Source organism: Mytilus edulis, chromosome 7, assembly GCF_963676685.1.
Source record: "Mytilus edulis chromosome 7, xbMytEdul2.2, whole genome shotgun sequence".
In the NCBI taxonomy this organism is placed as follows: domain Eukaryota; kingdom Metazoa; phylum Mollusca; class Bivalvia; order Mytilida; family Mytilidae; genus Mytilus; species Mytilus edulis.
The window spans coordinates 54,109,127-54,136,391 of NC_092350.1; the positions used below are offsets into that span (position 1 = coordinate 54,109,127).

Genomic DNA, 27,265 nt, shown 5'->3' on the forward strand with positions numbered 1-27,265 from the left:
TCAAACATTTTTCTGAAAAAATGACACAAAAGGACCATTCCCATGCTGTGTAAATTTCTTCAAGGGAAATTGAAATTGTAACCTGTAAAATATATCTAGATGTGTTCATCAAATTTGTAATATTTTGTGTTATTAAGCTTTTCTATCATTCTTATCACCAAAAACCAAAAATACATAATTCTGCACATTGAAAAATTGAAATTCATTGTACACTTTCTACTGAGAAAATTTACTCATATTTTTATCCATTAGCGTTTCAAAACACAATCACTTCGTCATCCATTATTACCATAAGTACATTCTCATATTTTGGGTGTTAAAATATAAAAGTTGGTTGAACCCTAAAAAAATATATGTATTGTGACATCAATGACTACTTTTTAATCACATCACTGCAGATGCATTGTCATACCTTATTACATCAGCAAAACGAGTGGGTGTGCAGTAGGGCGTGCCACAAATTTACAAAAATAAATGACAAAATTTAATCAGACAAAAATAATGATAATAATAGAATTAAACTACCCATGTGTGATTCATAAAGGGAACAAGAAATTAAAAAGTTAAATTAAATAGCAGACATCATTTTAAAAGACATTATAATATTTTGTTTAATTTTTTTATAAAAGGTTCTGAAATGACAATAGCTCTCAACGATGTATGAATCCTGTTTTGAAAAGTGAACTTGGCTGAGCACTTTTGGGTTGCTGGGCAACATTTACATAAATACTGTATTGTTTGTAGAGGCGCAATGTGGGAATTTTAAATACCTATTATTAATATTTTATAGTATTTAATTAAAAGTTTTTCCCACAACAAAGACTTTTTTCCTTATAATTAACATGCTTTCATAACATGATGCAAAAAAAAAAAAAAATCTTTTGACAATTTTTTCATCAAAATTTGAGAAAGTTTTCAACAATGATCTTTATTGCTTATCTTTTCTTATTCAATTCCATCTCAAGAAATGAAAATGATTGACGACTTCTTTATTTTTATTATATTTCCATTTTTAGAACTCCTTTTATCACTTGAGATACCTATTTTGAGTGTTAATTTTTATTAAAGTCAAACATTCAAACGACAACAATATTAATGAGGGTACAAGGACCATATGAACAATGCAGAACAAATGCATTTTTATACTGCATTAAATTTTTACATCAACTCCGTAGGGTATTGTCATAAAGAGACCATTATTTTCTTTATAAATCGAGGACTTTTCAATGCAAACTCTTTCATATTTTCTTTTGACAAATCCTTTAAAAGACTTGACGAAATTTGCTGTTTAAAGACGTGTATAATAAATTGAAAATAATGCATTCTTAATGTGACATAAATAAACCGTAATTAAACTAGGTAAAGAATATGAAATGTTTGTAGGCCCGTTTCTAACAATCCGTATTGAAACTGCCACTTAAGGTATTAATAATAATGTTTAGTTGACAACAAAGTGGCAAAAACGGCTTGACAGTGTTGAATAGAAGATGAAAAAACTCCTCTTGAACCTGATTGACTTAGCGATTTATCAAATTTTCTCCACGAACAACTTTATATAAACCGAGGACAACCCCCTCACACGTTTATCCTGCATTTTATCTCGTTCTGTGTCAAATATGATCAAAAATATTAAGTTAATTCTATAATTATATGATTTTATCGGTTATTTAATTTTTATATTTGATATAACAAGTAACGGTTTGATCAACACCTTCTTACAAAAACTCTATCAAATTTACCTCTACTCAACACTATAAAGTTGTAATTTGTACCACTCATATCAATCAAAATCTCGTAAGTGTTATTAATAATGTATTCATACACAGGTAGTTCTTTAATCCAAATTGTAACAATTTTTAGTCATATTCAACCACATAACAGCTGATATTAAGTTTTTGTTAGGCTCTGTTTCAAATATTTTTTCTTCATAATTCAATTGTTACTTTTTCAAACTGACATTCATTTTTTTTTTCGATTTTTCATTTTTTTTTTCGATTTTTCATTTTTTTCTCAAAGTTCTGTTTCTTACAGTCTCAAGCTATTTTTTTTATATTCATGACGAGTACTAATATAGGACACAACTTTTGTCTACTCAAAACAACTGTGTTAATGAAAACTTAATAGAGATACTCTAGGCTAAACAAAAAAATATGTATGTGTTCTAGGGTTACCTTTGTGAATTCTATACATGTCTGTCCCTATTCAGGAGGCTGTAGTCCAGTGGTGTTACTAGATATCCCCCATAATTGTTTTTTTACATTTTTTTTTAAGCTTAAATCCAGCAGCAACTTTTTTTCTTTTCATTTGTTTCACATTTGGTATCCTGGATTCTGTTATAGCCTACCATATGTTATATGTATTTCGTATTGCCTAGATGACCAATATTTGTAATGATCTAGGGATTTGGACAAGAGTGGACAGTTGTTTCATTGGCAATCATACAAACAAAAAACATAATTTTACATAGTAAAAAGAAGGAAAAACCTTTTTTTTAACCCAGGGTTTATTGGGATACCTGCAACTAGTATGCATTTACTACACAAAGTGCCAACAAAAACTTCTTTGAATGCAATTTCAGGCATGAAAAAGGTTTTTGACATCGGACTCGGACTTCTCTTGAACTGAATTTTAATGTGAGTATTGTTATGCATTTACTTTTCTACATTGGCTAGAGATATAGGGGAAGGTTTGAGATCTTATAAACAAGTTTAACCCCGCCACAATTTTGCGCCTGTCCCAAGTCAGGAGCCTCTGGCCTCTGTTATTCTTGTATGATTTTTAATTTTAGTTTCTTGTGTATAATTCGGAGTTTAGTATGACGTCCATTATCACTGTAATAGTATACATATGTTTTAGGGGCCAGCTGAAAGACACCTACGAGTGCTGGAATTCTCGCTACATTGAAGACCCATTAGTGGCCTTCGGCTGTTGTCTGCTCTATGGTCGGGTTGTCGCTTTGACACATTCACCATTTCCTTTCTCAACTTTATTGTTCGGAAACCCTATGCATTTTTTTTTAAATTTGGCAATACCTTAAAATAATAACAGCTAAAAGATATATACCTTGGTAGTCAAAGAAGATAATGAGTAAAAATCATGGAGACAGCAATTCATCAATACAGTTATACCATGTTGTCTTCAATCACATCTAGATTTAAAACAGCAATAATAATATTTGCAAGGCACTTCTGGTAATTTTGTTTCATGTCTAATGTTCCTAAAACATTTCAAAAATCATTAAATAACTCAGTTTAAATCTTATAAATTGCAAAATAATATGAATAAAGTGTCCATAGAACAATGTCCAACTCACACAATCACTTCTCAGTGTTGTTTGATGCCCTTTTTCTGGAAAAAAAACTTTTTGTTGTTTGTATTTAAAAAAAAAATAGAGGCTCTAAAGAGCCTGTGTCGCTCACCTTGGTGTATGTGAATATTAAACAAAGGACACATGACAAAATTGTGTTTTGGTGATGGTGATGTGTTTGTAGACTCTTTTTTACTAAACATTCTTGCTGCTTACAATTATCTCAATCTTTAATGAACTTGGCCCAGTAGTTTCAGTGAAAATGCCAGTGAAAATTTACAAATTGACTATAAAGGGCAATAACTCCTTAGGGGGTCAATTGACCATTTTGGTCACGTTGACTTATTTTTAGGTCTTACTTTGCTGTACATTATTACTGTTTACAGATTATCTCTAACTATAATAATATTCAAAATAATAACAAAAAAACGGCAAAATTTCCTTAAAATTACCAATTAGGGGCAGCAACCTAACAATCATCCGATTCATCTTAAAATTTTAGGGCAGACAGATCTGGACCTAATAAACAATTTTATCTCCTGTCAAATTTGCTCTTAATGCTTTGGTTTTTGAGTTATAAGCCATAAACTGCATTTTACCCCTATGTTCTATTTTTAGCCATGGAAGCCATCTTGGTTGGTTGGCCGAGTCACATCACACATTTTTAAACTAGATACCCCAATGATGATTGTGGCCAAGTTTGGTTTAATTTGGCCCAGTAGTTTCAGAGGAGAAGATTTTTCTAAAAGATTACTAAGATTTACGAAAAATGGTTAAAAATTGACTATAAAGGGCAATAACTCCTAAAAGGGTCAACTGACCATTTTGGTCATGTTGACTTATTTGTAAATCTTACATTGCTGAACATTATTGCTATTTACAGTTTATCTCTATCTATAATAATATTCAAGATAATAACCAAAAACAGCAAAATTTCCTTAAAATTACCAATTCGAGGGCAGCAACCTAACAATGAGTTGTTGGATTCATTTGAAAATTTCAAGGCAGATAGATCTTGACCTGATAAACTATTCTACCCATGTCAGATTTTCTCTTAATGCTTTGGTTTTTGAGTTATAAGCCAAAAACTGCATTTTACCCCCATGTTCTATTTTTAGCCATGGCAGCCATCTTAGTTGGTTGGCCCGGTCACGCCACTCATTTTTTAAACTAGATACCCCAATGATGATTGTGGCCAAGTTTGGTTTAATTTGGCCCAGTAGTTTCAGAGGAGAAGATTTTTGTAAAAGTTAAGGACGACGGACGATGACGCCGGACGCCAAGTGATGGGAAAAGCTCACTTGGCCCTTTGGGCCAGGTGAGCTAAAAAATTTAAGGAGTCAAATGTAGGTATTTTAAAAATAAATGGAGAATGTGTCCATGGAACACACATGATGCCCCTGCTTGCATATAGCCTTATAAAGGTGCATAAATCAAGAACAGTAAAAGTGACACATCCAAATTCAAACTTGATATGTGTTTTGATGTAATAAGCATTGTGTATAAGTTTCATAAAATTTTATTGAGGCAAACTTAAGTTAGAGAATGGGAACCAATAACAAGACTTTAACTTTATGTCCCTTTCTGCTGATGATTGGAATATAAAAATTTTCTGGACTGTTGTGCTTTCCTTTATTTTGTCCAATTTCTGTAATCCATTTTATGTATTAATGGTAGAGGTTATTTGTAAAACAAAATGTTGTTATTTTGAATTTCTGAAGTTTAAAAAATATTTAAAGAATTTCTGAATACGGAAAATTAGATTTATTTTAGAGAACACCTTAAAATTGACTGATTCAGTCCGATGTTCAACAGGAATCATAACATTTTCTGAAGTACAACTCAATCACAGTGCTAAAATAAGAAGAAAAAAATCAAGACCAGACAGCCCAAAGCACAAGTATTCTTCTAGTTTGGCCTTCTTTTTAAATACTTCATCTCACATTTAACACAATCACTTCTTAACAATAAAATTTCACAATAAAATCCACTTAATTGCATGATTTTTGACAATACAATAAAAACTCTAAATAACATTTACTGAAGTATAAAGCCTATCAAAAGTTAAGAATATTTCAAAAACATAAATAAAACCATTCAATTAAAAAAAACTCTGTCATCTTCAATATCTTTAGAATGGATATGCACTAAAACTTAACTAACAGATTTGAGCAGAAAGACCGTATGTTATTGTCTTTTCGATATGAAGTCATTTCTGTTGAGTTGTGAAACCTGGTGCAAGGCTGTCAAAATAAAAAGTTCAAACAAAAAAAGTTATATGAAATAAGCATACTTCATCCACAAATAATATTCATTCTTTGATGTCCTTTGTGCTCCCAAAAAGATGAGTTTCTCAGTATTCTGACCTTTTAGCCTGCAAAAAAATTATGGCACTTGAATGAAGACAAATAAATGAAACACACAGGTTCTGAGGTCGTTGAAGTGCATATATTGCATATTATTATTATTTATTCAAATACATGTCACCAAGGCATGTTTTATATTTTTGAAATTTTCTGGAAGACTATCATAGTTCAAAATAGATTTGATGTAAAATTCAAAAGAAATCTATTTTTAAGAAACCAATTTCAGTCTTTATAACACATATTTTTATGACAATACATGTAGAAACATATTCTCTTAAAAGTCTTTTAGCATTTTTTTGTTGTTGACGGATTACTGCTGCATTGTTGAATGACTTAAACATCTTCTATACTCTATTAACATAGATAAGCTACACTACATGTAGCCAGATTTTACTTAATATGAGTGAGAAAAAAATTATTGTAATAGCTCTTTCATCATTTACAAATACAAATGTACTTAATGTCCAGTGGCAAATATTTGTATCTGAATGCTATATTTGTATAAGCAGGGACAGTTTGTCCTATCAAGTTAGTTTCTTTTGCCAAACATTAAAAAAATATGAAATTTATTGAACAATTGATTAGTTGACCAATTGTTGAGTGACTTATGCCACTTTATCACTATTGGGGTTGTCATGGTGTTCAGTTTTGACTAGGTGAGTAAGCCTTAGTACATGTACCTAGAGAGAACCATCATGACCTTCAGTAGGAAAACAGGCAATCATAGTCATTCAAGATTGGAGGCAAATGTGCAAAATTGGGTGCAAGTCGTAAATGCGAACATTTTTGTCTAAAATAACTTAAGGTGTTTAAAACAACTTTGACGACACATTCCATACAAGAGACCTCCAACAACAAATATTTGTGAACAGCAAACAAACAAAATGTGGAAGAATAGATAAGCATAGAAGATATTCCAAAAATTGTGTAAAATATTATGTCACATATTTAGTGGTGTGTTAATGATCCATCGTTTGTCAGCATGTCACAAAAGCATGAGCTCATTTAGATACAGTTGTGATCAAAGTTCAGTTAAATTTGACACAACACTTTTATGACCCTTTGATTATAAGCATACCTTCTTCAATGTAAATCAGTGAATCCATACAAATCAACCAATCACTGAATTGTCTACTTACATATCAAGGTTTGAAATTTCTTTTAGAGGGAACAACCTTTAATCAATTTTTTTTTGGCAATTTTTGAAGTGGTCAGGATTCAAAAAAGCCCAAACAGTCACAGACTGAGGCTGGTAAATTTTTACTGATACAAGGCAAATACAGAGGGTGGACCTGCATCAATACATGCAACTGATTCAGTTAACATTTATACTGAAGCATATCTGATCATTTCCTTTCATTGAAGCCAGTTTAAGGTGGTACCCAACACTTTCACTAAAATTAGCTTGGCTCGTTTAATTTTCATAAAATTTTGTCAAAGTATTTACTTTGACCCTTTAACAAAAACATAAAAATTTCAAAAATTTTGAACCAACCGTTTTGTCAGAAAAATTACACTGGTTATATAGCAATTTGATAAACGCCAATTTTGATCATTGAGAAGCTTAATATTGCTTTTACAACACAACGTAATTAAAACGTTTAGTTGACTTTACAGAGTTATCTCCCTGTAGTGTTAGGTACCACCTTAAGAAAAATGTCCTTGTACAATGCGCATTGTAGATCAGCAAACTACCAGCAAACAAGAAGCTACACATTTCTTATACTAAATAACTTAATAGTCAAGCTGCAGACTAAACATAAAATAATGTAACTTCACAGAATAAACATCTGTTAGACCAAAGTTTTTCTAACCAATGACTTTCAGACAGGAGGACCAACTGAACGAAGGAGAGGATGGGTTACTAGACCTCCTTTCACCATTGGAGATGCCACTAAAAAGCCTGACATTAGCTATATGAATGTAAAGAAACTTTATGAAAGATTTATTTTGGGGCTTGCCAGTCAATGATTTTTTCACAAAGACTCTAACTCATGTACATGCACATCTATTATTAAATTTCTTTACATGTGTAATTTCGTTTTTGACTAAAAACCGTCTTGCTTTACAATTGGTCATTTATACTTGCACCATGCTGTTAACCATTGACACCATGTCTAGATAATTAACTTCTAACTCAACTCCATTAAATCATATCACAGTTAAAAATATATTTCATAATTTATTTAGAAATTGTTTATTAGCTTTTAATTTATTGTTGAATATAATAATTTCCACCCATTTATAAAAATTTTATTTCGTTTTGACAACCGCCCTGAAAAACATTATTTTTTTATTTTTAATTCAAATAAACATCTTGGACCAAATAATATTTCTTTCTTCCATCACCTTGATGCCTACGTAATAGGGTGTCATAAATCACGCCTTGACAATAGGATCCATTTTTCAATAATCAACACCTGTTTATCTACCTTTAACGATATTTACAGGTAACAATAGCCGATTGTTATTGTTTACTGGGTCACAGGCTGACGACTTGAGATCTACAAACAAGCTTCTGATACTTTAATTGTGAAATATGCACCATTGTTCAATTTTAACTTAAATAGTGTAACAATGGCTTCTTGTATTTCAGGATTTATTTACCCCAATTTTCATTTGAAACCAAACATTCCGAGTTTGTTAAATGGTTGCTGGTTATTTCTGTTTCCTTAAATCACAATGACAAATTTGCCGTCAAAATTTCTCAGTTTCCAAAACTTACGAATAAGATCTGCATTGATCAGATACATTACTTAAACACGTACCTCCGTGAACTTTGAAATTAAAGTATAATTAAACTGTTTCAAAATGAAGATGATTTTTCAGAAATATTCATTCTTTTTATAGCTTGCTGTTAGGTGTGAGCCAAGGCTACATATTGAAGACCGTACTTTGACCTATAATGGTTTACTTTTACAAATTGTGACTTGGATAGAGAGTTGTCTCATTGGCACTCATACCACTTCTTCTTATATCAATGGACAACAATTAATTTTTAACTCAAAATTGCTGTTGGATAAACATTATAGAGCATTGTTGACAGTTAAGTAAGGATCTGCTCTTTGATAGCAGAAGCCTTATTAAAACTGAAATTCTTACTATTAATTTCCTGTTCTTTTTTCTTGTCAAGCTGCAATTTTCAGTTTATTTGCTTTTCCTTTCTCTTGCCAAGATCCCATTTTCAGTTTAGTTGCCATGTGTCGGTATATATTTCCAATATTTCTAAAACTTGGAGAAAATCACAGCACCTAAAAAATGGCAAATACAGCTTAAACAATCTACTCTATTAACTAGATATAGGAAGATGTGGTATGAGTGCCAATGAGACAACTCTACATTTTAGTCACAATTTTATAAAAGTAAACCATTATAGGTCAAGGTATGGTCTCAAACACTGAGCCTAGGCTCACACCGAACAGCAAGCTATGAAGGGCCCCAAAAAAGTATGAATAATATTAATGGAAATATTATTGATACATGTATATACAATTATTTCAAAGGTTTTTCATTGGACAAAATATCATTTGAAATGATGATACAACTGTCCAGAGAATTTGAGTGAAATGTCTAAAATTACAGAAAATTGAAAAAAGAAAAAGTTTTATATAAGCTATATAAGTTTATGTATGCATATCAATAGTTTGGGGCAGTTTCAATATAATATATATTAAATGCTACTGCTTACTCTAAGATATATATATATATATATATAAATAAGGATATGTCTTCTTTTTTGTACCCTTTCATCTGGAATTCAAAATGTAGCTGTTTGAGTACTGTCTTGGAAGGTTTAAAGTTAGTAGGTGAGTAGCTATACCCCTTCCTTCATGTAATAATTCCTCAACTATTTCAAACTAAGGCTTACATTAAATCAAAAATGTTCAGATTCTTAAGGATTGAAAATTTTTAAAAGTTTGGGAGCAGGTTCAATTTTACATCAATAAATTATAACAAAAATTTTATGAATTTAATTTCGGCTCTATATCATTTTTTTAACGGAAGAACCTGACAATGTCAAGTTTGTTTCTGATAACAAGGGTAACTCAATAACAATAATGAACGCCATAAATCAGCATTGAGGAGCCATTGCGTCTCTGAAAAGTTTTCTAAGATTTAAAAATTTATTGTTAAAAACACAATGTGATGTAAATTTCTATATTGTCATCCATTTGTACCTGAGATAGGCCAAAACACACAAAAGATGCATTAAAAATGAATTACAACCCGACAAGGTATTTTATAACAAGATACACAATATTACAGTCGTTAATTTGACAAGTGTCTGCAAAAATCGGGTGTATAAAAACCATGACACCCACTTTAAAAGTTTTGTTTGATCTTTTAAAGTGTACAACAATAGAATTTGTCCCATAATTTAAACAATGTGGGTGGTGAAGGGATTTACTACTGCAGATTTCACATATTTTATTTCTTAGCGTTATCTTATATGTTTAAGTAAGTTACATCTTTATACAACTATTGTAAAATATGACATGGGAAGACAGCTTTATAGAAGATGAGTTTGGATTACATGAAATAACTTATTCTAATCCTATTTAAATTTTAAAATGAAGAAATTTACTTTTTTTATAGGCATCTGTGTATTAATGTATTTCGGTTTATTTTATTTATAAATTGAGGAACAAATAGCATTGAATTCATTTGTTTACTCCACGGAACATGTCAAGGAGAGCATCCTAAGTAAACAATCAAACAAAAGGACATCTACATCTTAGCATACAATTTCGATGTGTCAAAACTGCCTTGGAGGTCTTGTGGTAGCATGCTCCCCTCCAGTGCCAGAGATAAAGTTCTGCTGAGTTAAATTAAAGACTCAAACAAGAATGTGTCCAAAGTACACAGATGCCCCACTCCCACTTTCATTTTCTATGTTCAGTGGACCGTGAAATTGGGGTCAAAAGTCTAATTTGGATTAAAAATTAGAAAGATCATATCATAAGCAACAAGTGTACTAAGTTTCAAGTTGATTGGACTTCAGCTTCATCAAAAACTACCTTGACCAAAAACTTTAACCTGAACGGACGCACAGACGGACGGACGAACAGAAGCACAGACGGACAAACGGAGCCACAGACCAGAAAACATAATGCCCCTCTACTATCGTAGGTGGGGCATAAAAAGTGGTATTTGCTGCTTCTCAGCTAAACATGCAGCATAATGCAGTTAGAGCAGAGTTCTCGTAAAAGTGGTGGTCCGATGGATTTGACCACCATTACTAGCATAGGATTGACACAATTTTGATATTTTGTAACAGAAATAGTAGTGAGGACCAGAAGCTTTTCTTCAAGGACCACCAGGGGGAAAAAGATTTTGAGAACTGTTAGAGTAAGGACTAGTCTGTTTGTAGTAAAAATAATGTGTCCTGGTAAGGTGACATGTCTTACTGCTGACTGTAACCTTGTGCACAAAACATTCATAAACAAGAATGTGTCCCCAGTACATGGATGCCCCATCCACACTATCATTTTCTATGTTCAGTGGAAAATGAGGGAAATCTCTAATTTGGCATTAAAATTAGAAAGATCATATCATAGGGAACATGTGTACTAAGTTTCAAGTTAATTAGACTTCAACTTCATCAAAAACTACCTCAACCAAAAACTTTAACCTGAAGCGGGACAGACAGACGAACAGACGGACGAAAGGAGGCACAGACCAGAAAACCAAATGCCCATAAATGGGGCATAAATATGTGCATTGCATTCCGTCCTTAAAACATGATGTACTAAACATGCTTATTAAAAATGAGATATGGCAACTGAACAACACAAAAAAAAAAATATAAGATAAAACATTTTTAAAGGTCAGATACTGTCTTTAACAATAGTCTTTACAAAGTGTCAAGGTCTAAATCATCATGACTGGTTTACACTAAACCTATTTGAGGTGTACTGATTGACATTCTAGTCTGAGAGAGCATGGTTCATTTAGTAATTGAAATTGGATTTTGAACTAGATTTCAGTAAAGGAGAGTACTCTCAGATGAGTTTTACGTGTGTTATTTCATTTATTTGTTTCAGTGCTAAATCTGTGTATAATGTCTGGTCGAGTCAATCATTTTCCACCAATTTTTTAGTTTATTCTTATGTTGTGTTTTCACACTGCTAACCCTGGTTAGGTGGAGGGTTCAGCACTTAAAAACGTATCAAACCAAGGCAAATACTTATATGCAAGTCCCCAAGCCAGGAAACACAAATATGGTTATAGATTTTGTACAGGTGATGTTTAATAAATTGAAATTTTTGTGAGGCCCCTCATTATTTTATCAATGGATAATTTGTATTACTTTTGTGATTATTTGTCATACAGGAGGAATAATGAAGTTCAAATGGATTTTGTGTTTCTTTTTACAGCTGATTTTTCCTTATTTACATCAAAGCTTTTTTTTCTATACTTGTATTATAACATGTACATTTGTCATTTTGTGGCCTTTTACAGCTGACTATGCGGTATGGGGTTTGCTCACTGTTGAAGGCCTTATGGTGACCTATAGTTGTTCATTTCTGTGTCTTTTGATCTGTTGTGGTGACTTGTCTCATTGGCAATCATACCATATCTTTTTATTTATATACACATGCTCCAAAAAAATGTTTAATTTATTTTCACCATTTGTTCTCGAAGAGACAAGTGACTACGAATATAAATTTTACAGAATCCATAAAATTTGATAACCAAGTTTTATTAGTTATTAAATATTGTGGGTTATAATAGGCTAAATAAAATTCTGATATTTCTCGAAACATCCCAGTGATATTCATACAAAGTCACCATTTAAATTGGTCAATTCAAATTGATATATCAATAGGGCGAAGTCATTTAAGGACGCCTTTTAAGGACAACTGTTGACAGACCTCAATCTAAACATCAAACTTGTCATACTGCTAAAAACGGCAATAAATCCTTCAATCAAACAAACTTGAAGGCCATACTTTATTTTATCTTAACAATAGACGCTTTTAATTCCGTTGAAAATAGAAATGAAATTCTAAATTGAAGATGTTGACCTTACGTTGATCATTTAACAACGGTCTGTTAAGGTACAAAACCCGATTCTTCTAGTGCATTGATCAAGGACTAAAGCTAATTAGCTTTATCGTAAGATAATGAGATTGATAAGAGATAACATCATCATCTTTAATTGTAATGTCCTACCCTCCATGACGTGACAGGTACTATACTGAACTATATTTAAAGTTTAAATAGAATTACTGAAGATATTTTAGACTAAAAAACTTGAAATTCTTTTAAAGAATAATAGCTATTGTTATCATTTTTATAGAGAAAAAATATTTCCCCTCTGGCCATTTTTCTTAAATGCATTGTATAAATCCACATTTCTAAAGATCTTTTGAAGTTTTGGTAGTGCCGGTACAACATAATGGTAATAAATAGTTAGAAAGATAAAATCCTAAATAAACATTTCGTTTGGTCAAATATTTCATTGATATGGTGCAACAAGAACAAGAGGCCCATAGTGTAAACTCTAGGATGTTAGTTTAAACATATTTATTTATAGTGGATTGGGAAACAAGTTTTGCAACTGATATTAATCCCTTTCCACTTTGTGGGTGCAAGTACTGCCTTGTAGCGGCATTAGCCTACTCTTTTTCGAAATCTACAAGGGTGTCTTTAACGTGCAAGAGATATTGCTCTCTCTTAACTCGGTTCAGCCATTTATTGTCCCCTTCCGACGGACTATCATCGTTTCCTCAAGACCATACTTGCAGATGGTGTCAAGGGAGAGCCAAAAATTGAGTCCTAACTCTTCGTTTAACCCTTTTTTTATCATATTTGATTTTTAGGTAATGCATTAAATATTTTTGCTTGTGACTCTTATATTTGTAATGACAATGATAAATTGGTGTTAAATGTGCAGTGACAAATATTTCAGGCATTATAGGACGAGAAGATATCATTGTAAAAAGAATATGAACCCTACTTTGTACTAAAATAATATCCTGAACTAGAATTAAAACTTTCCATGTCACAGCTTACCACATCCTGAAAAACAGCCTCACATAAAGGGAAAGACTTTTATAAAAGACTGATTTTAATCTTGTAGCCAATTTTTGTTGTTGTTGAAAACTGCACTTCTGATCTGACAAAAACAAAAAAAATCATTCTTCTATACTGTCAATATTTTTCATTCATATTAATTTATAATAAAAATCCAGATACATTCTTTCCCGCCAAAATTCCTTTTTTTTTCTTCTTCAAATGTTTGATTCTCAAGAACAATCACTCAGACCTATCCTTATTTTTAGTCAATATGATTTATATACTCTATACCTAAAAAGTATGTATGAAAATTAAGAGATTTGGATTTCCCCGTAAAGCGTCCTTAGGGCAATCTAAGATGATTTTTTTTTGTGAAGAATTGCATATATAATAGTTGAAGTAACAGAATTAAAAATTCAATTTTATTCAGAATAGATTTTTTATTCTGATTAAAACTATCAAAAAACCAATATATAGTAAGTATTAACTCCAATACTCTTAAATTGAAGATGTAATCATAAAAAAGAACTCTTTAACATACATTTTAACAATAGACAAACTTTTTATAGAATAATTTATGATATTTTTTTCTGAGCACAAACAAGCATAAACGTATTGTAACTAAAATAAATTCAAAATTTTGATAATAATGAACTGTAAATTTCTTATCTTTTCCTTTTAAAAAATATAATTTGAACAGTTAACAAATTTAAGATTTTTTAAGGCATAATTTGTGATCGTTTGAATAAATTCATCAATGACTGTATAATAATGAACTTGTGTTTAATTAACTGGAAATTACACAAAGAATAAAATAACACGAAAATATACTTCAAAATCGTTTTTAAACCAAAATTATATTCCATTAAGCTCATTAGCATACAATATATTCAACATTTTTAAAATTTAAGATTTAAGACCACCAATTATGTTAGTTAATATGGAAATATCCATATATTGTCCTCGAAATCTTTAAAAAAAAATCGGTTGAAAAAAGTTAAAATATATTTCCTTTTTAACTGTAATGGAATGGAAAGTTTATGAATAAATGAAAAATACAATAGAAGTATTTCATAATGCAAAATGTTCCTTTCATGTTTATATCATATCACCTTAAGATTATAAATTATCTAAATTTAAACCTTGTAGGATATTTACGAGCTTAATTACATTCATTGCAAATATATAAATGTACATTAAAATTTTGGTCTAGAATTGAAAATTAACAACACTTCCATTTCTTTTAAAAAAAATAACTTCACAAGAAAGAGCTGTACACAAAACTAAGTTATTGTCAATTAAGAATGTCATCGTTAACGCTGGTTTTTATGGTATTTTCTTTCTTTATAAAAAAATCTCTCTGATGATTTGGAAAAAGATGTAAGACCTACATGGTTGCAGTCACTATGCATAAACAACTGGTTTAATTTTTCACACTACTTTTTTATACCCTGCCATTAAGACATTTGTACTGTTATAAATCATGTGATCACTTAAAGAACTATGAATTCAGGTAAAGTGAACAAACGTTAAGACTTCATCAAAGGTATGCTTGAATCTGAAATTTTTTTACTTCAAGGCAAGAGTATTTTTGTTGAAATAAAAGGACATTGATTAACTAAAATGAGCATCTAAACCAATTCATTGAAAAAGTCAAACACTATTTGTTCTTGAATATAAAGTTTAAAACTACTGGTTATGAAAAGAAAAAAAAAGCGTGACATGTTACCCCCCCCCCCTTTTTTAAAAACAAAAAATCAATAACTCTAAAATAATATTTTGAATCATCACCAAAAAGTATACAGAACTTTAGGTTAATATAACTAAGAAGTGTGTAAAGTTTTAAGTAATTAACATAAATCCTTTTATGAGAAACAGTGTGACATGTGAAAAAAACACACACCTGTTTTAGTTACATAGTCCTGCAAAAAAATAAAAAATTTAAATCTTGTTTTCATCAAAAAGTATACAGATCGTTTGACCATCATAAGAAACAACTATGTAAAGTTTCATAAAATTTGGATAAGTGGTTCTCACGTTACAGTGCCACATGTGGAGGCTGGACAGACAGACGGACGGAGTGGACATTTGTATACCATAATTCCTTTGACAGGCGTATATACCAACTATTCAGTTTTTGTAAAAATGCAATCAATTATCAGGCTAAGTCCCACCCTGTTATTCAACCTATTATCAAACAGAAAGTCTAAATCTGCAATTATCTACACCAAGTCTTAACCTGCAATAATCTACACCAAGTCTAAACCTGCAATAATCTACACAAAGTCTACACCTGCAATCATCTACACTAAGTCTAAACCTTCAATTATCTACACCAAGTCTAAACCTGCAACAATCTACGCCAAGTCTAAACCTGCAATCATCTACATCAAGTCTAAACCTGCAATCATCTACACAAAGTCTAAACCTGCAATCATCTACACCAAGTCTGAACCTGCAATAATCTAAACCAAGTCTAAACCTGCAATCATTTACACCAAGTCTCAACCTGCAATCATTTACAGCAAGGCTTAACCTGCAATCATTTACACCAAGTCTCAACCCTGCAATCATTTACACCAAATCTAAACCTGCAATCATTTATACCAAGTCTCAACCTTCAATCATTTACACCAAGTCTTAAGTAAACATGCAATCATCTACACCAAGTCTTAACCTGCAATCATCTTCACCAAATCTAAACCTGCAATAATCTACACCAAGTCTAAACCTGCAATCATCTACACAAAGTCTTAACCTGTAATCATCTACACCAAGTCTAAATTAGCAATCATCTACACAAGTCTAAAACTGCAATCATCTAAACCAAGTCTAAACCTGCAATCATCTACACCAAGTCTAAACCTGCAATCATTTACACTAAGTCTAAACCTGCAATCATTTACACCAAGTCTCAACCTGCAATCATTTACACCAAGTCTCAACCTGCAATCATTTACACCAAGTCTCAACCTGCAATCTTTTACACCAAGTCTCAACCTGCAATCTTTTACACCAAGTCTCAACCTGCAATCTTTTACACCAAGTCTAAAGTAAGCATGCAATCATCTACATCAGATTTTCTTCAGGTTGATCTCTGGTTCGATTTCCTAAATCAAACTTTGTATTATCAAATACCTTCTACCATGAAGTCAGTATTATTTGACAATGTTGTACCTAAATACTATTGTGTGATCAGTACAAAAGACTGACTAGTGTGGGATTTGAGAGGTCAGAGGGTCAACTTTTCATTTGACAACTAAAGCTTTTGTATGGGAACATAAAGTTGGAACCCCTTTTTATGACTTGGTTAACTTTTAAAACTGGTTGCATCTGTGGTTGCTGACCTATAATGATTGTTCATAATAACTGTTTGAGTCTTTTGTACACAAAACATACCATGCATCTGACGTACAAAACATGCCATGCATCTGACGTACAAAATCATTAGCCCAGTATCTTTGAGGAGTTTTTTTTGTTTGTACATTATTTTACATGTAATTCTTTATTCTTCAAAGTACACAACAATTTACCACAAAAATTGTAAAAACGTTAAAAACTGTGCTTTTTACCAATAAATTTCCCTTTGAAGTTTCAAATTTGATTTGAAGTAATTAAAATGATAAATAAAATATCATTATAGTAAAAATATTTGACTAGACATCTTAAAAGTACAGCAGCACCCCCCAAATATTATAAATACGTAGAACAGAAAACAACTAATGAATTTATAGATGAGAGACATCTTTATTAGTTGTATTTAAAAATCTATATAAAATAGGGACCAAAAATCTATGATAATGTCCTATACAAATATCTTTATATAAACTGAATTATCAAATTTAAATCGTAGACGTGGAAGTGTTACGTGCTGCATTGTTAATTTGACGTTTATTAACTGCGGTATTTATTGTAAATAGCAAAATAATCGTTCAATTTTATATAACGTCCTTCTGCATAATAAAGTAATGTATTATGCTTTGAATTAAGTCAAATACAATTGGCAAGGTTAAATATACGAGATAACAGTTTTTATATGGCTATTAGTTTTCACAATTGTTTAACGTGTCACTCCAGCCTTTTGTCTGGACCATGAGCGATTGATAATTTGGGGTTTGACAACAAAAATAATTTTCTATTTATCGACAGGAAATTTAACAGAGGTCTCAGTGATTGTTGTAGTTATGGATCAAATTCGATTAGCCAAACGGGGCCCACCTTCTACTGACGACAGAATAAAAAGACGATTGTTTAACACTTGCATCTACAAAGTATCGGATATCTAGAATCAAGCGTTTTATTTTACACGGCTGAAATGACAATACATCTTCCTCTATTGTTCGCGAGACATAAATGTAACTTGAGACCCTTCTACTTCTATGTATAGAGAAATGCAAGGTTGAAATTCAAATTAATCTAAGTTTCAAATTATAACAATGTTACTGATAACGACTTATGTCACATTAAAAATAGTCTAGTTTGATGAGTTATCACGGTTTCATAGACTATCCATTTTGACAACGGGTAGAAATTAAAAGTAGTCCAACATACTATTTAACCATAAAAGTCAATTTTGGTCTATAAACATGTATAGAGTCACGGTTATAAAGCAAATGCTTTAATTTCAAAATGATTTGTCAAAAATTTAATATCTTTATGTCTCAATTAAGACGTAGTAAGAAACTGTATCAATAAAGTGGTCGGATTTTGTGATCCTGAAAATTTCAACTTTTCAAAAGATTTGTTTAATGGTTTACAAATTATTACATAAATCTAAAAAAATAATCTAAAAAATTTAAAGGAAACAAATATGAAATATTAGTAATAAAAACAATATAAAACTTATTTTGGTTTGAAAGAAATCGTTTCATCTTCTCTATATACCCTAGTTTTCTGAACCATCTGATTGTTCTAAGTACAAATGTATCCTTCAAATAAATATATATATATCCTATTTATATAAATCATAAAGGCCTGTTGTCATTATCAATATTTTCTTGTACCAGTTTCTTTGGTGAAATTCTTTTTTATAGTAACAACTGTCAAAGAAAACTTTAATAAAAAATGTTTGCTGTATATTGTATCTGGCATCGGAACCTAACCATGAAAACTTAACATTGACAAATGAACCATACAAATGGGGTGCAGCCCCTATTTACCCTGCTGTACTTCACAATTATTCCATACATCGAATATAGTTGACCTATTGCTTATAGTATGTGAGATGTGGACTTGAGTAGGAAAACTTAACCCTTAACCCTGGTCCAGACTAGATGTGTCAAAAGGACATGAATGGCACCACTCGCAAAAAAACTTGAAGCCATCTTAAGAAGTTGACATTGGAGAATGTAAGACTAACTGGTACATGTATAACTGTTTGTTGCTGAATGACAAATTACGGAATAATGTAACGATGGATAAAGGCAAAACTATATGGCCCAGACAATTTTCTGGCATAAATCTTTTGCAAGGATCAGAGCTTTAAACAGTTATATTCAGCCAATGCTGAACCCTGAAAATGAGATCAATGATAATGGACATATATACTGTTAAGAAGCAATGGAGCATTCAGGTCTTCTAGCTTTATAGTACCGGTACATGAAGCTTAATACAAATAGTTGAGTGCCTCACCACTGTAGGATATCATCTCTGTTTTGAAAAGCTCTAACCATATAAATAACACAAGGATATGTGTACACATAAACCTTGACCAAAATTTGCCGTTTCAGAATCTAATGCATTCTTGGACCTGAGTAAAATATTCAAAATCATACACCAAAAACATTGTCATTTAGGTGTACGAACAATGATGCTAACCATAGCCTTCTATATTCTGAAAAGGTGTATTGGTATTTTATGTAGCCATGGATAGTAGAGTTGGCACATTCATTTCTATCCAACTACTTCAAACCAAAAGTTTAAAAGTGATCACTGTACAAAGAAATGTGTGTCAAACCTTTGTTTTTATCAAATGTTGTACCATTAACTCCCAAGAAATTAAAGATTAAAGAGAAGTAAAGAAGCATGAACTGAATTACAAAAGTTCGAAAAAAAAAATAGACATGTGTCAATTTAGATATATATTCATAAGTATGTCAAAAAACTGTACGACATATTTAGAGTAATTATAAATATATATTCATATATATACAAGAAAAGGAATATCAATTCTTATTAAAATATTATTAGACTTAATAAAGAGATTAATATCACCAATTGAAAAGTCACCTGTTTAAGGGGAGGCAACTGAACATACTACCAAGCAAATCAAATGACAATACAACCCTAATCCCTTTTTTATCTAATATGAACAAAACTAAGCCATGGAGAAGTAAAGTACTTGAGACTGGGACAAATCAGGTGTATCACTTTTATATACCCCTCATGTCAATTTAGATGCATGACAGGCAAAGTTAAATAATGCGAAAAAATAATTAACTGAGTAAAAATCCTTTATGATCTGCTTTTGTCGTTTTCAAAATATGCATACTCTCCATTGAAAAAGTCGACAAAAGAATATCTGAATAAATTCCCTATACAACACATAAGGTTACAACAAAAACCTACTAATGTAATATTCATGAGTAGTATTAGTGTTGTTAGCGTAAACTATTGTAGTTTCGTTCTGTCGAACAATAGCGAAAAAGGTTGATTCACGAAAGAGAACAAATTGATTTCTTCATGAGTTCCTCGTAATAAAACTATGATGTAGACAAGAATAAAAAGACGGCTATTATGCTTTTAAAATATACTGTTGAGGTTTTCACATCTGACTGCATAGACTCTGGGGTTTATCTTATACATTGTCGCACTCTCACTAGGTTCCCAAATTTTCCATTTTCTTTTCAATATAATTTCATTTTGTGCCGTTGAATCTTTTGAGACGAGAATTAAAAGGAGAACAATGTCGTAACAAAGGGAACTCCTCTCTTTTTGTAGGATGATGTAGAATGACAAAACAAGAAACAAACTTTGTGTCGTGGGAAATAATCCAAGTTTTGATTTTGACGTGTTATGTTGTAGCGATGTCATTTTGTGTAGAGAACTGATGCATGCAAAAAGGCTCCCTTCGTTAAGTACAATTATAAATTTACCTTCAGTTTTTCTTGGTCTTTAAAACCACATGTGTAAACTAAAACAAATTGTATTATTTAGGCGAAGAATCTTGTTGAAGAGCTATATCAATGAGTATCTTCTAAAAACCATTATAATTTTAGCAGCCAGCAACTTCACTCAAATGGTCTAGTCTATTGCCACTGCAAATACAAAAATAAAATTTTATATAAAATTACTTAATTTCAATGTACAATGTAAAAGTATAAGTGCAAATAAATTAAAATGAGGGCAAGTACATTTAAGAAGCATTCTAACTTTAGACTCAACAAAATTATTTCCACCCCTGTAATTCATTGCAATTATAGTACACATGTATATTTGGTTAAAAAAGTTGAATATTGAATAAATAATTATTTGAAAAACTTTGTGTACAATAAATAGAGATTAATACATGGCTTTTTCCATATCAGCCTGGGTATCATCCCGAGACCCCCATATCAGCCCGAGACGGAGTCGAGGTGCTGATATGGGGGTCTCGGGATGATACCCAGGCTGATATGGAAAAGGCCATGTATTAATCGCTTTATCATATACTTCCGACAATAGTTTTATGTAAGGCAAATAAACTAATGCAATAACTAAAACAGTCAAACATTTTATAAAGAAAATTAAAATTATGAATCAAATATACTATAGTTGTCCAACAACAGCATTATACTCCTTATATATTTATGGTAACATTTCCTATAGAGGCATTTTGAAACATTGAAAATTTGGAATAGTTTTACGATCATTACTACTCCATGTTTGTTGTACTATAAAATGATTCATAATTGTCAATGGCATTTGTTAGCAAGTATAAAACTATCCCCACAAAAGTTCCCGTAAATTTTGACGTCGTCATAAAAAACATCTGACGTCACAATGGAAAAGTAAACAACCGATACCGGAAACACCGGAAGTAACTTGCACGAGAGGCACTGATATGGGTTTTTTGCACGAGAGGCACTTGATATGGGTTATCAGCCCGGGTGGGAAGATATGGCTTGTGCACTTCCGCCCATTACACATATGCAAAAGCTATCATATTAATGCTAAGTATATGATAAATACTGTTACGGCCATAAACAATCTTAAAAATACTTCAAATAAAAATTAATAACTGAGTTCATAACTTTACTTTCTATTTATCAAAAGATCATCTAATTTTGTGAAGCATGTAACAAGTTTATATCAATAGTTGTCTGCTGTAGAAAGGGAGATAATGCACACTTTTTATTCATGATTTAAATTTGACAAATCTGAACTGGTATGATTTTACTTTGAAATTGAATTTAATATCTGAAAATCTATAAAATTTATCTGAAAACTTGGCCATCCCTATTCTTAAAATTGTCATTTTATAACACTAGCAGCTAACTGAAATTAGTTAAATAAGTGATAAAATTATCCTTGAAATAAAAAAATGACTAAAACCAACAAATTGATTTTAAATGTCAGATATTAGAAACTAAGATTTAAAATAACTAAAAGTTCAGCAGAAACAATCTAAATAAGCCTCTCGAGCTATGTCAATTTACTACTGGCAATTTAAATAAAAACAAACATCACAACATTGAACTTATTTGCACTTTTACGAAAGTCTTTTAAAACTTTTTTTCAAAAATGCCCATTTAACATCAACCATTGATACTAAGGATGTAATACATTGATTGAACTAATTAGTACATTTACGAAAGTATATTTTTTTAAACTTTTATTTTAAAAACAGCATTTAACATCTACATGAACCACTGATAATAAGGACGTAATAAGGATTATAAATGCACAATCATGCAGTAGTACATACTTGTGCGTCACATCAATACAAAGACAAACCACTTCAACCCACTTGATCAATAAGTGTGACACAATATAAACATTAAAAACAATACGACTTAATCCTTTTGTACTCTGGGCTCTACAAAATCTCTTCTCTCCTCAAACCTGCCAAGCACGCCTTAGAACGGAAGAGCTATCTAAAGACTCTCTTCAAATAGTAAGACAATATTGAAGTACAATATACTCTGTTTTAAGAAGAAAGTGGTCATATGTTTAGATACTTTAAAATACTATTTATTGTTTCCATAAACTTCAGAATGAGGCTAACAAAAGGGAAATAAAATCAGATCGAAAAAGACGACTTGTAATTATTAAGACCGTTCCTTTTCGAATTCAACCATATTTTTATCAATTTCTTACTGTGAATTCAAAGGGTCCATGGAACATCTTTCATTCTCAAGTTGGTTCAGGTTGTTTTGTACATTATTCAGCTGCATACTGCAATATAGAGTGAACATTAGTTGAATATTTATCTTTGTCATTTGTCACAAGTTTTTGTAAAGCAGAAAATATTTGGAAGGAATTTGTCTTCGCTAATTTTGTGTGTTAGATAAAATTGCAACAATATTCCCTTGTGTAAATTTTAGTTTTCAGTGAGATAAGAGTAAGAAACCACAAATTCAGAATTTTTGTTTTGAAATCATGAGAAAATAAACCATTTTTACATTATATCAATTCCTGTCATTATCAGGCTTTTCTTCATCAATCTAAGTATGTTTGAAAGTGACTGTTAGAACACTTGTTACAATGTTGAGAAAAGGAAAAAAATAAAACCTATGACATAATTTCCTTATATCAATCCAGAAAAATTCAAAAAGAAGTATTGTCAAGAAACTTTTATGTTTATCTGTTGTAAAATGATTATCCATCTTGGATCACTTTTAGAGCATTTGAGTGAACTGCTTGATCTTTTAAAGGGTTTTTGTGCTGCTTGTCAGTAAGTTTTCTGTTTAAATTATCTAATTTTATTCACATCAGAATTGATCAAGTAATTAATAAAGAAAAGACAAGAAATTTTGTACTTCAATAGTAAATTATGCTACTTTACTCCAACTGACCTTTGTTTTGTAACAATTTACCTTATGACATGTGCAAAACAATCGCACTTGGTTTGTGAAGAGAAATAATTTTTGTTGTGGTACTGAATTTTTTTTTTTTATTTCCTTTAAAGGTTGATGAACTCTAAATAAATTTATGTATACTCATGAAAAGAGAAATCAATATATGTAAAATTTGATTTTATAACAATATAAATTATGTCAAATATCACTAACAATAGAAATAGGATGTGTATCAATAAATACAATATTTTTAGCTGCATTCATTATAAATACTCCATGAATAGTAAAAATATGTTCAAACAATAACTATGCAGGAAATATGAAAATTGATTCCACTAATCTTTTCATAAATATTATATTTACCCAAATTTTAATTTTTATTTTTGTTTTACTAATTGTAACTATCATTTAAAAGTCAGAATTGAACAAAAAATATTCAAACACTTATATTCCTTATCAAAGATATAATGGTCATATGTAGTAAACCCAAAGTATACATAAATTAGACATTTACAGATAATGGGAGATAACTCTATTTACTAAACCAACTATAACTTACTTCTGTTTTCAATATACATTTTAAACATGTACTTACATATTTTGTTGCATGTTTGGCAGATCTCAATGTCAATTCAACTCTAATTGTTTCCTAAAATGAAATAAAACAAATTTAACAATTGTTGAACTGAACTAGGTTTATTTTTCAAGATTGCATAAAATTCAAGCCTGCAATATCTACATTAATCATACTACAATATAAAAGGTCAATTTCAAAAATGGTTCAAAAAACAATTTAAGTTACATTCAACTCCTTTTATTTCATACTTAGACTAGTGAATTTAATTGAGACATATCCAGAAATTCACATTGAAAAATTTTCTTTTTCATCAAGACTTTTGTTACACATTCTACTTTTAGAGCTAAAATGTGTAGGTCAGATGTCCAAGCCTTTTGCATATTCCTGAAATAATTTTTCATATTTTTATATTAAAATTCAATTGATCTTTTTAACTATTCATTTCATTTCATTGCCTATGAATAAAAGGTTTACATATTGTAAATGATATAAACATATGATTTTTAAATGGCCCTTTATCTGAAATGTCATTTGGGAGTTTAATATAGTAGAAACATATTCAAACACTTATATTCCTAATCAAAGAGATTATAATGGACAGAAAGTAAACACAAAGTATACATAAATAAGATATCAAAAGATAATGAGAGATAACTCTTACCTATTAACTAAATTCTGTTTTGAAATATACAAACGACTCTTGATGTTAAACAGCAAACCCTTTAAATAAAAATTTGTTTCCAAATCTTCCATTCAAAATTTTAAATTAAAGAGAACAAGTCCTAGGTAGGGGAACAAGTATAAACATGTTTAACTAACGCTGCCACATTCTTTATGAGCCTGTTCCAAGTCAAAACATGTAATTCAGTAGTTGTTATTTGTTGCTGTATTTCATAATTGTTTCATCATTTCTTGTTTTGTACATTAATTTGGCCGTTATTTTCTGGTTTGATTAGTTTTAAAATTGTCATTTAGTGGCATACCACATTGTTTTTTTTTATAAAGTCCAATAGTTATCTCTCAAAGTTAGACTCAAATGCAATGCAAGCTGATATGATAAGAGGTATAACTAGAGGTACGAGGTATAACTAGAGGTACTCAAGAGCCTGTGTCGCTCACCTTGGTCTATGGGCATATAAAAACAATGGACAGATAAATTCATGACAAAATTGTGTTTTGGTGATCATGATGTGTTTGTAGATCAAACTTTACTGGACATTCTTCTTGCTACAATTATCTCTATCTATAATGAACTTGGCCCAGTAATTACAGTGGAAAATATATTCTAAAAATTTACAGAATATTACAAAAATTTATGAAAATTGTTAAAAAATGACTATAAAGGGCAATAACTCCTTTTTGGTCATGTTTGACTTATTTGTAGATCTTACTTTGCTGAACATTATTGCTGTTTACAATTTATCTCCATCTATAATATTATTCAAGATAATAACCAAAAACTGCAAAATTTCCTTAAAATTACTAATTCAGAGGCAGCAACCCAATAACGGGTTGTCCGATTTGTCTGAAAATTTCAGGGCAGATAGATCTTGACCTAATACATCATTTTACCCAATGTCAAATGCTTTGGTTTTTGAGTTATAAGCCAAAAACTGCATTTTACCCCTATGTTCTATTTTTAGCCATGGTGGCCATCTTGGTTGGTTGGCAGGGTCACCGGACACATTTTTTAAACTAGATACCCCATTGATGATTGTGACCAAGTTAAATGTAAATTGGCCAAGTAATTTCAGAGGAGAAGATTTTTGTAAAAGTTAACGACAACGAACAACGCCGGACGCAAAGTGATGGGAAAAGCTCACTTTGCCCTTTCGGCCAGGTGTGCTTAAAATAAAATTGTAACAGGTAATTTTGTGTACAAAATACTTGTAATATATTGGATGACTTTTTTTTGGTTCATTGGCTGGGGGCTGTTCTATAAAAACTTCGTTTTACCTCTGGTGGAAAGTTGTCTCATTGGTAATCCTATCCCATCTCATTTTTAAATAATATATTTACCTGTATATCAAGCACAATGTAGTCTTGGAATTACCACAAATCTACTGTCAGTACATATAGGTGAATCATCATGACTACACATTTATTCACAACCAAAGGAACTGGAACTGTAATCGGTTACACACAATCTCTTTTAACAGCATTTGTTGTTTAGCAGGTAAGAACATTGTGTGATTAGTTTGATCTGATGAGTAAAACCTGAAAAACTTTTTCCAACCAACATTTATGGCTTGTTCTAATGTTGTGCTGTGACATCAATGTCCCAGGTTAGAGGAGGGTTTAGCTCAATCACAACTATTTCAACCCAACCACATTATTTATGAGCTGTTGAAAGGCAGATGTCTGTAATTCATCAGTGTTTAGTTGCTGTCTGTAATATATGTTTTTGCTCATTGTTTTTTTTTTTTGCATAAATCAGGTCGTTTGCTCAATGTTGAAGTTTGTATTGTATGGTTGTCTATAGCTGTTCTCAACTACACTTTTTGGTCTCTGGTGGATGTATGTCTTATTGGTAATCAGACTACGTCTCTTTAGTGGGAAAAATTTGGTTGATTATATAGGGAATCATTGAAGCATGACTGGAGCGGGGCCCCCCCTTAGGTCAGTCAGCGGGCCCCCCCATAGGAAAAGTTCTGGATCCGCCACTGTATAATTTATCGGATATAATTTAACCACAACCCATCAACATAATTATATTGTGCTTTCTAACCTTTCCATTTCAGCTTGAATCAGGTTCATGCTGAAAACAATCCAAGCAATTAGTTCAATGTTCATTGAAAATTAAATGTACCTCAAGCTCTACTGTACCTTGTGTATTTCCTTTACCATGTTTAAGCATGTTCAACGACCTTTTTATTGTAAATCATCATTGTTCTTGCTTTTTCAATGTCAATGTTAAAAGTATGGCTATGAAAAATTAATTATTAGTTTTGACAGAAGTTACAATTTCTTTTGTGCCTGTACAATTTTCCTATCA

At 31.1% G+C, this 27,265-nt stretch overlaps 1 long non-coding RNA gene across 1 annotated transcript; it reads right to left on the bottom strand.

Annotated features, from left to right (window-relative positions):
• Positions 1 to 3,062: 3,062 nt before the first annotated feature.
• LOC139481792 (uncharacterized) lies at positions 3,063 to 26,817 on the bottom strand. Its single transcript, XR_011654686.1, has 7 exons — positions 26,290 to 26,817; positions 24,932 to 24,990; positions 24,289 to 24,342; positions 22,993 to 23,070; positions 20,790 to 20,951; positions 5,601 to 5,681; positions 3,063 to 3,217 (listed from the first exon to the last, which is right to left on the bottom strand). It is a non-coding gene; the product is annotated as an uncharacterized lncRNA (long non-coding RNA).
• Between the last annotated feature and the right edge of the window lie 448 nt (positions 26,818 to 27,265).